Raw genomic sequence first — 12,682 nt, forward strand, 5'->3', positions numbered from 1 at the left:
ATGTAATATCAATTGCACACACTAAACAGCCGTTAGCCGCAATGTAAAAGTTGAATATTTTCAACTTTGTCGCCAGCCGCAAGAACAAGAAAATTTGCCGCTATTGAAGCCAACCGCAAGCGTCGCAAGATGTGTGACATGTCAACCGTTTGCGGTCAGCCGGTGCACGCAACCGTTACACGCAAACCGGACGATGTGTGAACCGAGCTTAAGGCGGACTTATATAAGCTATTGCTGCCAGGCATAGTAAGGCGGACTTGCTGACGTCCATGTTTTTGACTGCCACTTTGTGTTCCTTGAGGCGTGAATTTAGATTTCGCTTAGTTTGGCCAATGTTATACCATATTACAATCACGACAAGGGAGTGGGACCTGGTAAACAATTCCTGTACGATGTTGTGGTATAGTGGAATCTTTGGGTTTTGGTAGCAACTGTCCAATTGTTTTAAGAGGTTTCATCGCCACTTTTACCCAAGCGTCGTTCAGGATTCGTTTTAGGCGTTCAGATACACCCTGGACGTATGGTAAGCAAGTGAACGATTTAAACTGTCTGTTTTGTGCGGTGGTTGTGTTACGTGTCAGGTTGTGTAAGTTACGCGGGAAGCCGTTGTTCCCTAACACGCGTGCAATGTTCTTGCATTCGTGTTTGCGAATAGCCGTATCCCTGATGTGTGTCTTGCCTCTGTTGTAAAGTGTTTTGGCGACTGTAAGCTTTTGGTGCCGAGGATGGTGAGATGTGTAATTTAGGTATCGATCAGTGTTCGTGGGTTTCTTGTAAATGTTTGTGGTGAGCTTTTGGTATGGCTGCCTGGTGACAGCCACATCCAAAAACGCAGTGGTATCGTGTTGTTCGATTTCCATGGGAAAGCTATTGTTGGTGATGCGGTGTTCAGGTGTGCGTGAAATGTGTTTACCATGTTACTGTCGATAATGACGTATGTGTCATCCACGTACCTAAGCCACATACGTGGCGGTGTGTGGAAAGTTGTAAGTGCCTTTTGCTCGATGTGTTCCATGGTGAGATTAGCGAGAATTGCTGAAATAGGTGTGCCAAAGATCAACCTGTGCGATCCGACTCCTAACCAGATCTGCGGCAGCTGCGTTGTTGTGGCCGAGTCTTAGGAGACCTGCCTCTGCCGCCCCGATTATTTCCCAGACTGGAACCTTTTTTGGGGCGATAGCAAACCCGTGGCCCTTTTCCAACACCCGATGTTCCGCATCCGTTAGAGTCTTGGACGACAAGTTTCTGACCCATCTCTTTTTGCTTGCGTCTTCACCTTTTCTGGTCGTTTTTATCTGCCGGTCTTTTTGTAAAGCCTGGATTTTCTTTTCATGCATCACTAAGCAGCCAGCTGTAGTCGACCTCTGTCGTTGCGCTGCATACTGCTCCAACATATTTAAACACGGAGGTGCCAAAACCTTTGTAAGCTGTAGCTTTAGTTCCGTGCAGAGCAGTTTGAGTTGTCCGATTTTTTGATGTGAATCGGTTATTCTGCTTTTGAGCAAAACCCAGCCACATTTGCGAATTATAAAATATGATGACCTGGATTTGTCCGGAGGAGACAGGCGAAGGCTTTTTGGCAAAATACCTGCCTCCTTGCAGGCGTGATTAAACCTGATATGGCCATACTCTTTTCCGATGGTGCCGACTGCTTTGACATACCTTCTGGCCGCTAGAAGACTCGCTTCATTATAATCTCTTCTGATTATAGAAAATACTGAACAGGCGTTTCGTTCACCAGGTTGCATACTGGTTACATTTTGCTAACTTCGGTACCAAACGCAAAGGTACAAAACATTCACGTGCACAACAAGTATATGGATCTATACGTGTGACTTTAATAATTTTTGATTTTAAATTTTTCATGTATCAGAAAATGGCAGCAGCCGCACCAAAATGGCTTATAATATTTCGAAATGGCGATAATCTTGTGAGTAATTCGTATTTTTGTAAGTTTAATCGAAACTTGGATCATGCTGTTACCAAACAACACGGAAAACGTCATCATAATACTAAAAGTGTATGGTTGTGTTGTAACGAAAAAGGTGGTGCAGTTGTATTTTGCAATATTTTTTTAAATTAAGACCACAAGAAATTCTTAGTTGTCTTCAAAACCTGGTGGAGTTCGCTTTATGTGTAAAAACAAGCAAAACATATTGTGGGGTCATATTTAAGATCTTTATTAAAAAGAATAACAAACTTTGTTGCTTAGCAGGTGTAGACTTACAGAATCCCGCATTAAAGTTAACCCCTACTACAAAGCAAGTTGAATGTTTACTGTCTTCAGTTAATTGATGGTGACAAGGGATATTGTCTTATTGTTTGCACGGTAACAAAACTTTTTTGTAGGTGGTTTGAGAGAATTAATTGTGGCCATTTCAATTCTATTAAAAGTGCTCAAGGTGAACGCCTTGACTGGTTAGTTAGAAGAACATTTTCTGGCATATTTTTTGGACTGGAACGTAGAAAATGTGGTATTTGCTTGCTTTAAAATGATTAACTGAAACTTATGCTGGATGGAAGTTGAGCAAACAAAAGAAAAAAAAAATATTAGCCCTGCCAACATTGGAAGGGCTAGTGTTTACCTAAAAAAAAAACTATGTTTGTCTGGCAAGACGCTTGTTGGACAACTACTGTTGCTCAGTGCCTCTTGGAACATTTACCCAGGATGTAATAGACTTTTTTGGCAACTTAGTAAGTGCTCATAATTCAACATTTTAGTACATCATTCTGTTATAACTAATAGTGCTTGTGACTTAAGCAAAATCAAGGCTCCCGGTCTCAAAATCCGGACATTAACCAGGCTGCTGTTGGGATTCAACACATTACCAGAAAAGTTATAAAAAAGGTTAAAGAGAGCGACACTACATTTGGCAAAGTCAATACATAGACTAAAAAAACTTTGCAAAACTCCAATCATCAGAAAATAGTGAAGTGTGTTTGTTAATATATATTCTTAATTTTGCCATTATAAAACTGTCAGCAAAAAACTTCTTCTCTGATGCTAATTTAGTTTCATTATTTTGTTGTTTGTTAGAAAAAAATCTCAAAAATGTTCAGGTACAGAAATTACAGTCTATTTTAATATATTTATTTCGATTTTTTTTCAGATCCCCTCGTAATCCTTTGGATTGTTGGATAGACTTTTGAAGCATGTTTGTAATGAGCTTTTTAGCAAATGTATATGATAGAACACGAATAAATAAATCCACGACATATATATTGGAAAAAAAATGTCACCTCTTCATCAACTTCCAGAATATCACATATTTTACCTTTGATAATGGGTATCTTTGTAAACCTTTTGCAATACAGCGACAAAGTTTATCTTGTTTGCTGGACAAAAACTTTCTCTGGAACATTTGAGATAAACACTATGTAAAAGCTGCAGAAACTCTGATCGCAACATTTTTATGACGACCTTCGCCGATAAACCTGTACTGGTCGCATTTAACATCATATGCGAGACTCCCTATTTTCCCCTTTGAAAAAAAAATATATATAAGCACTTATTTAAAAAAATAAGCACTTTCGCCACATAGTTTAACAGCCGGAACATGGGAGATGTTCATGGGATTGGCCAGTAACTGTTCTGCATCCAACAAACTTAAAGGCTTGTTATCTGATTTTGACAGCTTTATTTCTATTTTATAATCCTTGCTAAAAAAGATTTACAGATTTGCTACAAATCGAAATACACATTATTTTATTAGACAAGCCTTTATTATACAAAACGAGAAACAAACAAGCTAGTATCTTTGTATAAAACATACGGTTTCGACAATCAACTTTTGTCATTCACGAATGAATGTAAAACCGGTAAAAGCAGAAAAACGGCGAGAAACAGGCGCGAATGGCAGGTAAAACGTGTAGATAACAGGATAAAAGTTTACATGTTAAAAAGGTACAAGGGTTCGAATTTTGGTCAATATTTACGTCGGGGCTGTGTTCTTGGATGTTAAGAGATAATTCCAAAAGCAGCAGCCGAGTATGATCTTTAGACGACGCCAGTACATTGGGGTTGTGGGAATTCACCTTGTGGCTTGGGAAGTGGGTGCACACGGTAGAATTAATGACCACTTGATGTTTCTTTCATCTAACACCATAATCACACACCAGGAAAGCGCAACGAAATACATGTTTTATTTGGCCAAGAATACAAACGGCCATTGTTTTGCTCACAATTTACGACTATAACGATTTGAGTCGTATGACTATTCATAGAGTGACAAACCTTTCCAACGATACCCGGATTGTCGCTCTGCCTATTCAACTTGTTGCGTGGCGAGGTTTGGAGTATCTTTTTCTTGTAACAGATATGAAATACGTTTTCATCCTCCTGCATCTAAAAATAGTTATAACACTGAATATGTGCTAGATCAGTGCTCCGCAACCTTTTGCGACTCACGTCACACCATATAAGTTTTATATGTTCGGCGGCACACCCGAACCAAAAATGCGTTTGAAGATGTACGTAACAGAACAAAAACACATTATAATTGATTCAGTGAGATATCTGGCATTGTTTACGGGAGCACAATCGCGGTATGTTAGGCTCAATATTTGACAGTGCAACCCGAAGTTCCTCGTCAAGGCTTTTTAAGCAAGATCGTTTGTCATTTTTTAACAACAATAAAGAGGAAAAGCTTTGTTCGCACAAGTAAGTTGTGCAAAAATGGAACTTCGTTGAATTTCAATCTCAAAGTCCTGTCGTTTCTTAGTTCAAGAAATTGTTGTCGAATTTGCAAAGACTGTTCTTGTATTGACGTTTCGGCATTATTTGCGAACGGATTTTGGATCCAATCGTACTGTTCCGTGTCAAGTGTGAAAAAGTATTGTTCATATTTCTTCTGTAATAAATGAATGTGTTGTTTGGCTATGTCCAAAACCAACTCTTTATTTGCGACCTCTTCACCCTGGTAGCACCTTGAAAACATTTCCAGCGAACCTCGACCTAACTCACTTTTCCAGAGTGCTAGTATCTCTTTGAAACTGTTGAGCTTGTTGGAACATGTCAATATGTTTTCATGTTTTCCTTGCATTTTTATGTTAAGTTCATTGAAATGTTCAAATATATCGGCCATGTAAGCAAGTTTGGATATCCAACGACCGTCTTCAAGATCTTTACGCAACTCGGGTTTGTTCTGGTTAAGTAAAAAACTTCGTACTTCGTGCCGAAGCTCGTAAAGTCTTGCAAGACATTTGCCCCTTGACAACCATCGCACAGAAGTGTGAAACAGCAGTGATGGATGTGCTGATCCCATTTCTTCGCAAAGCAATGTAAAAATGCGCGAATTTAAGGCTTTTGTTTTAATAAAATTGACAATGCGGATACATTGGGCCATCGTTTCTGTCAGTTCTTCTGGTAAAGTTTTAATCATCAGAGCTTCCCTATGTATGCAACAATGTGTAATTATAATGTTTGGATTTTGATTTTTAGCCAATGCAGTAAAGCCGCTCTCCCTACCCAACATTGCTGAGGCACCATCCGTACAAATGTTGATGCAGTTACTCCATTGAATTCCATTGGTTGTAAAAAAATCATCGGTCACACGAAAAATTTCCTGGCCAGTAGTTCGCTCCGGCATTTCTTTGCAAAATAAATACTCTTCTGAAATTGATTCGCCTTCGACGAAGCGAACCACACTCAACAGCTGTGCTTTGTTGGTTATGTCTGTTGTTTCATCAACCTGCAGTGAAAACTTCCCAGACGCTTTAAGTTTATGAATTAAAGTTTCTAGAATATCACCAGACATGTCGCCAATCCGTCTTTTAATAGTATCAGCAGACAATGACACTTTGCTGATCTCCGCAACCTCTTTTGGCCCAAGCATCAATCGAACAATTTCTTGACACGCTGGCTTTAATAAAGTTTCGCCAATAGTATGCGGTTTTTTCTGACGTGCTATCAACTTTGCGACTTCATAACTAGCTTCTGAAGCCTTTTCGGAGACAGTGAATGACGTCTTCATAAGGTGTTTTTGCTTTTTGTTTTGACTGAGAATTCGCTGATAGAATTCTTTATCCTTGTTGGCACAATTAGGGTGCTTTGTTTTTAAATGGCGAAGAAGTTTGCTTGGAACCATTGCTTCGTTTGCTAGCTGCTCATTACAAATCACACACATTGGATTTGGAGCCTCTTCGTTACCACACCACCAAAATCCATAGCGTATATAATCGTCACTGTATTTTCTTTTTACAATTTTTGTTATTTTTGCAATACCGCTTGTGCTGGGTACATTGTCTGTTGCTTTAGCCCTCTTCAAAAACCTATCCATTATTTGTTTTTTAAAAGATATTCTACTTTTTGGCTACTATGTAAGACTGGGTGCAAAACTGTTGCTAACTCACAATAAACGACCTGTTCTCACGTACTAACGTTACAATAGTCTTTAATGTGTAAAACAAACTATTAGGCCAAGTTAAAGCATACTATGACGTAATAAAACATGAATGTACAGTGAGTTGTTACAATGTAGCTTTAGGTTGGTGTTGTGAAAATTATCATTTGCTATAATGTTAAATACAACAAAAAACGTTTAAAAAAGAAAAGTTACGATTTTGCGGCGGCACACCGATGGGGAGCACTGTGCTAGATCATTTCCTGCCATATACACCATTAAGCCAAATTATTGTTTCAAACATTCAAAATTCCTGAGCCACGAAAATCTGGACTGAAAAGCGTGATTACAAGACAAAATTCGTTACTTAAAGATCATGGCAGCAGTTTCTGTTGGAAACAATCATGACGGAGTTCGAAGATGGCTACCGGTATGTCCTTTGACAATACGCATGCAATACAGTGTATTCTTTAAAAAACGAACACAAATTTTTGCCAATCGTTACTAGCCTTGGTAGTTATTTTCCAAAAAAGATTTCCTAGTTGATTCGCGTTTTTGTACGAACGTTGTCGTTTTCGAATTTTTGCCCAAAAATAGAGTGCAGACACTTTCTCTTTGCGTATGTTTTATCTACATGTTTCCCTACTTTTTTTTTATATTTTGTACTTTTTATATTTTGGGTTTTTAGTTTTTGTACAACTATGTCTAAAATTGAAAACTTTTGTTTTAGTTTTTAGTACCGGAGCTGCCATGATCTTTATTTTTTTTTATTGTGTGGGGTGAATGGAAATCCTTGTGTCAGCTTGGTACGAGCTTTATTCACCTTTGTCCTGAAACAAAACCAGCTTTTCCGACCAAACTTTGGAAACAATATTTAATAGAACTGTACTTAATGTACTGTTTTGTGCTGGTTATATTTGGACGCAACACCGTTGGGTAATCAATTGTCAAAGCACTAAGAAAGTTTTTTTAGAAGATGTTGTACATCAGGAATGAAGTACAACAGCTGATCAGCCACTGATGGTTGTGAAACGCAACATTTCACTTCATCTCTGCCAATTGTAATACTGGACAAAAACTAAGTTACGGTATGTTGAAGTATTGAGTAAAACCACCTGTTGCTAACAATGCCAGCTGACTTTCACATTGCTTGATCGCAAGCTACCTCACCACATCACTTATTTTTCATGGATTTAGGAACTTCCACAAAACGCACTTGTTGAAAGCCCGTTTAGGCCCGATTTTTTTATTGACAGGCCTATCTAAGACAGCCTTGTCACAAATAAAAATAAATAATACAAGGTGACATGAAACCACCTCGTTGTAGTCGCTTCCGGTGCCGACGCAATCTTTATAGGTTTGATGTTCCGGTTAAAAGATTGTAAACATGTATGTGGTTGGTTAAATTACAATGCTTTATAAAACTAATCGTAAAACAACACTAAATTTGGCTGCAAAACAAACCGTATTAATTTAACACACCTGACATAGTGTATGGTTAATTGTTTAGTCTGTGGCACCGTCTCGAAATTCGCTAAACAAGTTTTGTGATCTTTCCAGTTTCGATATTTTTTTACTGGAACAGCTGATTTGGGAGTTTCATCTGCAGCAGGGGTTCCCAACCTATGGTACGCGATGGTTTTTCAGGTCGAGTACGTTCCGTTTTGTTTTCAAAAAGCCTGGTTTTACAACTTTATATTTTGTTTACAGTAAACAGAAACAAAAATCTGATTCAATTCAGTTGTGGTGCTTTAGTGTTATTTTAGTAGGCCAATACTATTATTCTAAATAAAATAAGATTCGATCAAATTAGTTGTTGTGCAAGAAGTAGGAAGCGTGGCAGTACAGAGCGTCCAAGCGGTACGAGATCGTAAAAAAGGTTGGGAACCCGTGATCTACAGGGATCTCCTCCTTATGATGCAAAATCCATTTACCTACGTCTGCCAACAATCTTGTTTTAGAATTGAGGTCTTCGTCGGTGTCAATTGGCATAAATTCAAAACGTTTATAGCATTTGAACGTACTAATCGTTTCTCGTTAACCTGATAGTGTTTGCAAGACCTCTAGTTGCTTTTTATTTACAAAAAGGTACATTAATGAATTGAATTGTACTGACCACGATTGGATTTTGAAGGTATAAGGACATTGAAATAATTTTTTATACTTCAAAAAACGAGATGTCGGAGGAGACCAGTTGCGCGTACTAGTAGCGGTTTGCTTGACTTTATTTCACACGTTTACAGCTGATACAACACACAAACAACAATAGTATTCTTTCGCTTGCTGCAGTTGTTCCATTTCTCTTTCGAGACATCTAAACATAATAATTTTTGTGAATTTCTTTCATAACTGAAATCGTTGTTCTTGCTCTTTCTGATGTTCTGAAGTCAACATGTTGGATCGCAGAAATAGAACGAATTGCCCTACCCGATAAGTTATTTCAGTTTTCTTTTCCTTTTTGTCTGCAGAACGCAACAATTGCCTGAAATCCACTTTGCTGATTTGTATTACACTGTCATGCTTTTTTACCCTTGTTCATCATGTGGTTTATTTATACTCACAGTGCTTCATGTTTAGTTATTTATTTGCTGGTACGTCAGTAGCAATATTGCCTGCGCTAAGAGATTATAAATCTCTTTAAACTGTTATTTTTTTTTACTGACCATTACAGATATTGTTTCATATAGTCAGGGTCAGCTACAATTCATATCCACGTGTGGTTCCAGCTGATCCTTTTTTGTTGCAACGCATCTATTTGTTCTGTTTATTGTGAATAATTGTTGCGTTTTTTTCTCTGCAAACAACATAAGTTAAATGATTGTTTGATTGCCGCCTCTGAAAGCAACGCAAATAACTCCAAAAGTCCACTGTTTTCTTAACAAAAGTATCTTTTTTAAAATTTTCTGCAATGAAAGCAATCTAATTAAGAGCAAATTGCGCAATCAATTGCCAATTTCTACTTTGGGTGTTGGTTGGTTTTTGTAAATAAAGTTTTTAAATACTAATACTGTTAAAACATTTTTATCTATTCCAAGAATAGTTTTTAGTCTCAAGAACAAAAAAATCGCTTCACGTCTGAAACATATTGTGGGAAGTACTAAACTGCTGAAAATGCTTCTGACTTGAAATAAATATATCTTACCTCTTAAACGAATGGGTGGAAATAAATCATGTTTAAAACGTGCAAGTACTCATCAGCAATGTCGGATGTTGAATAAGAGGTGATTCCTGTTTTGCCTTGTTGAGAAACGCTGCTCCTGAAAGGTTGCATTATTTTTAATTGGCTATTTTAAGTACTTCGCTTTTTTGGAGGGACATTGGTCTTGTTTGTACAATTCCAGATTGTGTTTCATTGTTTGTTCAGATCTTATGTATGTTTAAACCGGTACAGTTTGAACTGCCATGATGTACATGTCCTGGAAAAGTGCCTTCGTATTTATATAACGCTGATGTAGGGCCATTGCTTTAAAAATCCAAGAAATGTTTCTGGTATAGTTTTTTATTCTTCTTGAGTTTTGATTTATTATAGCTTGCAAGATTGATTAAGTCTTCCCATAAAGGTTGTTGTGGCTGGCTTTGTTCATGCACTGTTTTTTTATTCATAAGATTTGTTGTTGCCAAAGGTGTTCGTTTGTTTTTGTAAACAAGTTTTATGTTTAGACATTGAACCTGCACCATAGTCATCTATATATTATGACATTTGTCTATTCTTTTTTCTCCAATTTTTTTGTTGTTGTCCACAATACAGTATACATCTTTTTTTTCCATTTGTAACTCTTGGATTGGTCAGTCATAAAATCTTTGCTTGGTGTGGTTTTAATTGGGGGATAGTTGTTGATGTATGAGTGGAATACCTGCTGCTCACTGCTATCGAATTGCTGTCTATTAATACCGTGAACATTGCGACACATTAGCACTAAAACAATTATCTGCCAGAAATAGCTGCGCAAAATTAAAACGTTACAGACCGCAAAACATTGAATGGCACAGTTGGTGGATAATGGCTGAACGCGCTGCAGCTATTAATAGGCGTTAGGTGTATTGATAGGCGTTAGGTGACCCGGGCTTACAAGAAAGTGAGGTTGGTGCATTGTAGACAGGACTGGGGGAGGTAACGTTGGGGAAAGAGGGTGGGATTGAACAGGAAAAGAAACCCTGTAGGATTGTTTTAAGCGCCTGAAGAATGGACGCACAGAATTGGCTTACAATTTAATATTACCCTTTGGAGTTTAGTTATTCGATTGATGAAGTCATTCATATTGAATAACGACGCTAATTTTATAGTGTAAGGAATAAATAAAGAATTCGAACAGGAAAACAAATGAAATAAACACATTGAGGCATGGGCATAAAGCTTTATTGACAGCAGGTGATTTATTGCAAAGCTTGGTTAAAGAACGCTTCAATCATAAGAATCCCTGTAACAATAAAGACATTTCCACGATATATGCAATATTTACCCAGAAGCTTAAGACTATTATTACAGAACAATATGCTGTGTTTGGTGAAAACAACTTTGTGTCGGTAATATTCGAAGTAAAAATAAACACAGCAAACTTACACGTGCAATTTTTAGTGCTATAGCTTGTGCACTACTAATCACATGCAGTAAAATGTAAAAAGACACGCAACGGGCAAACTTTAGCGTTGAAGCGGTCGACGTAAGCGCGATAAAAGCGAACAACAACAAACGTACAATCGGAGGTTCGTCTGTCTCGTTGGGAAAATATTTACTTGGTTCCCCCTCCGCTACTATTGTATTAAAAACTGTGGCTTAATAATTGTGAACTTGTGAGGCAGAGTGGCAGACTCGGAGCGGCCAGAAATGAGAGCTACAATCTAGCTTGTTTTCAGATAATAGCATGTCTTTGTTATGCTTTTACCTGAAGGTTAACACCTCAAGCACATAAAGATGATTCATTGTGAGTATTGGTTTCCATCACAGTTTTAGTACTTTGGACGCCCTTAACACTAAAAATATTTTTATAAATTTTATACAAATATTCTGTAATTTTGAAATCAGAACTGATTTAATTTTGAATCAGACCGTGATTCCAGTTGATAATATACATTGTCACAGTTCCAAGGTTGCGCTAGCACGTATCATAAAGTTTATTAATATGCTCCTTCAAAGATACTCTTTCATAAAGACAAGGATTTTTTATCCTGTTCCAATTTCTAATTTTTAATAGCTATATCAACTGTTTGTTGTCCACTTAAATGGAATATGTATGTTCGCAAGTAATCAATTATAGACAGACTCCGTGTCAGAGATGGCTCTTTTTAAAGGCCCACTGGTGGTCCGCGAAACTTTTTAAACTAATACCATACCAATATAGAAGTGAAAAAAGTTACACAGTATGTGCGAACGTACTTTCATGTTTAACCACTTTTCTCAAAAATATAGTATTACTCACTATGAAAACCGTACAAGATTTCACGTTAAACAAAGCTTTATTACACAGACAAACTGCAATTGTCGCGTCACAAGAGTACTTGTAAAACCTTAATGGTAGAATTATCTTTGTTAGCTATATTTACCCATAGTATTTTTTTTAAAAGAAAAAGCAAGGAAAGTAAAGAAAATCAATAAAATCCCAGAAAGTAGTCGTGATCTCATCATATCAAATCAGTACGCCCAGGCTTCACATTAACAGAAGTATTGCTTGTGCGGTTATTTTTTTTGTCTCAAATTTAGTTATTGTTCCATTAAACCATGGGTCGGCAACCTTTTGCATGACGCGGGCCACATTCAAAATTAAATAGTAGCAGTACTAATCTTTCACGTTTAGTTTCCTAACTGTTTGGCATGGTGTCAAAACTCACGAGTTTAGCCTTTTGAGATTTTGTTGCAGCATATGTTAACGAAAACACAAAATACGTTTACTGACAACTTTAATTAATGCGATATTTGATGTTGTTTATTGCTTGAGAGTTTTCGAAGTTCAGGCTGGTGGGAAGATTAGGCTAATATCATAAAATCTTGAAGGTGTAAATGTAAACCAATAAATTTAAAAAAACTTGCATGCTTGGTGTCATAGTGGCGCTTTATGTTAAATTCCTTGTTTGCAGAAACATAAACGTTGCAAATCCAACACACCGGTTTACCAAAATGATAAACGAAAATATACTTGTTTTCCCATTCGTCATTAAAACCTTTGCACTCAGCATCAACTTTTTTACGTTTTGTCATGATTTTAGCTAAAATGTGACTTTTTGTCATGATTTTAGCTAATCATGACTTTTGTCATGATTTTAGCTAAATGTAAAATTCGGATTACCAACTAACGTAACACAACCTAAGTGAAACTTAGCACAATGCTAGATGCTTAAATTTACAC

General features: G+C 37.2%; 1 long non-coding RNA gene across 1 annotated transcript; it reads left to right on the top strand.

Moving 5' to 3' along the window:
* Positions 1-3,925: 3,925 nt before the first annotated feature.
* On the top strand, positions 3,926-9,629 carry LOC145220435 (uncharacterized). The gene is made up of 2 exons (XR_013858176.1): positions 3,926-5,365; positions 5,441-9,629. It is a non-coding gene; the product is annotated as an uncharacterized LOC145220435 (long non-coding RNA).
* Positions 9,630-12,682: the final 3,053 nt, after the last annotated feature.

This window comes from Phallusia mammillata, chromosome 3 (genome assembly GCF_965637545.1).
Source record: "Phallusia mammillata chromosome 3, kaPhaMamm4.hap1.1, whole genome shotgun sequence".
In the NCBI taxonomy this organism is placed as follows: domain Eukaryota; kingdom Metazoa; phylum Chordata; class Ascidiacea; order Phlebobranchia; family Ascidiidae; genus Phallusia; species Phallusia mammillata.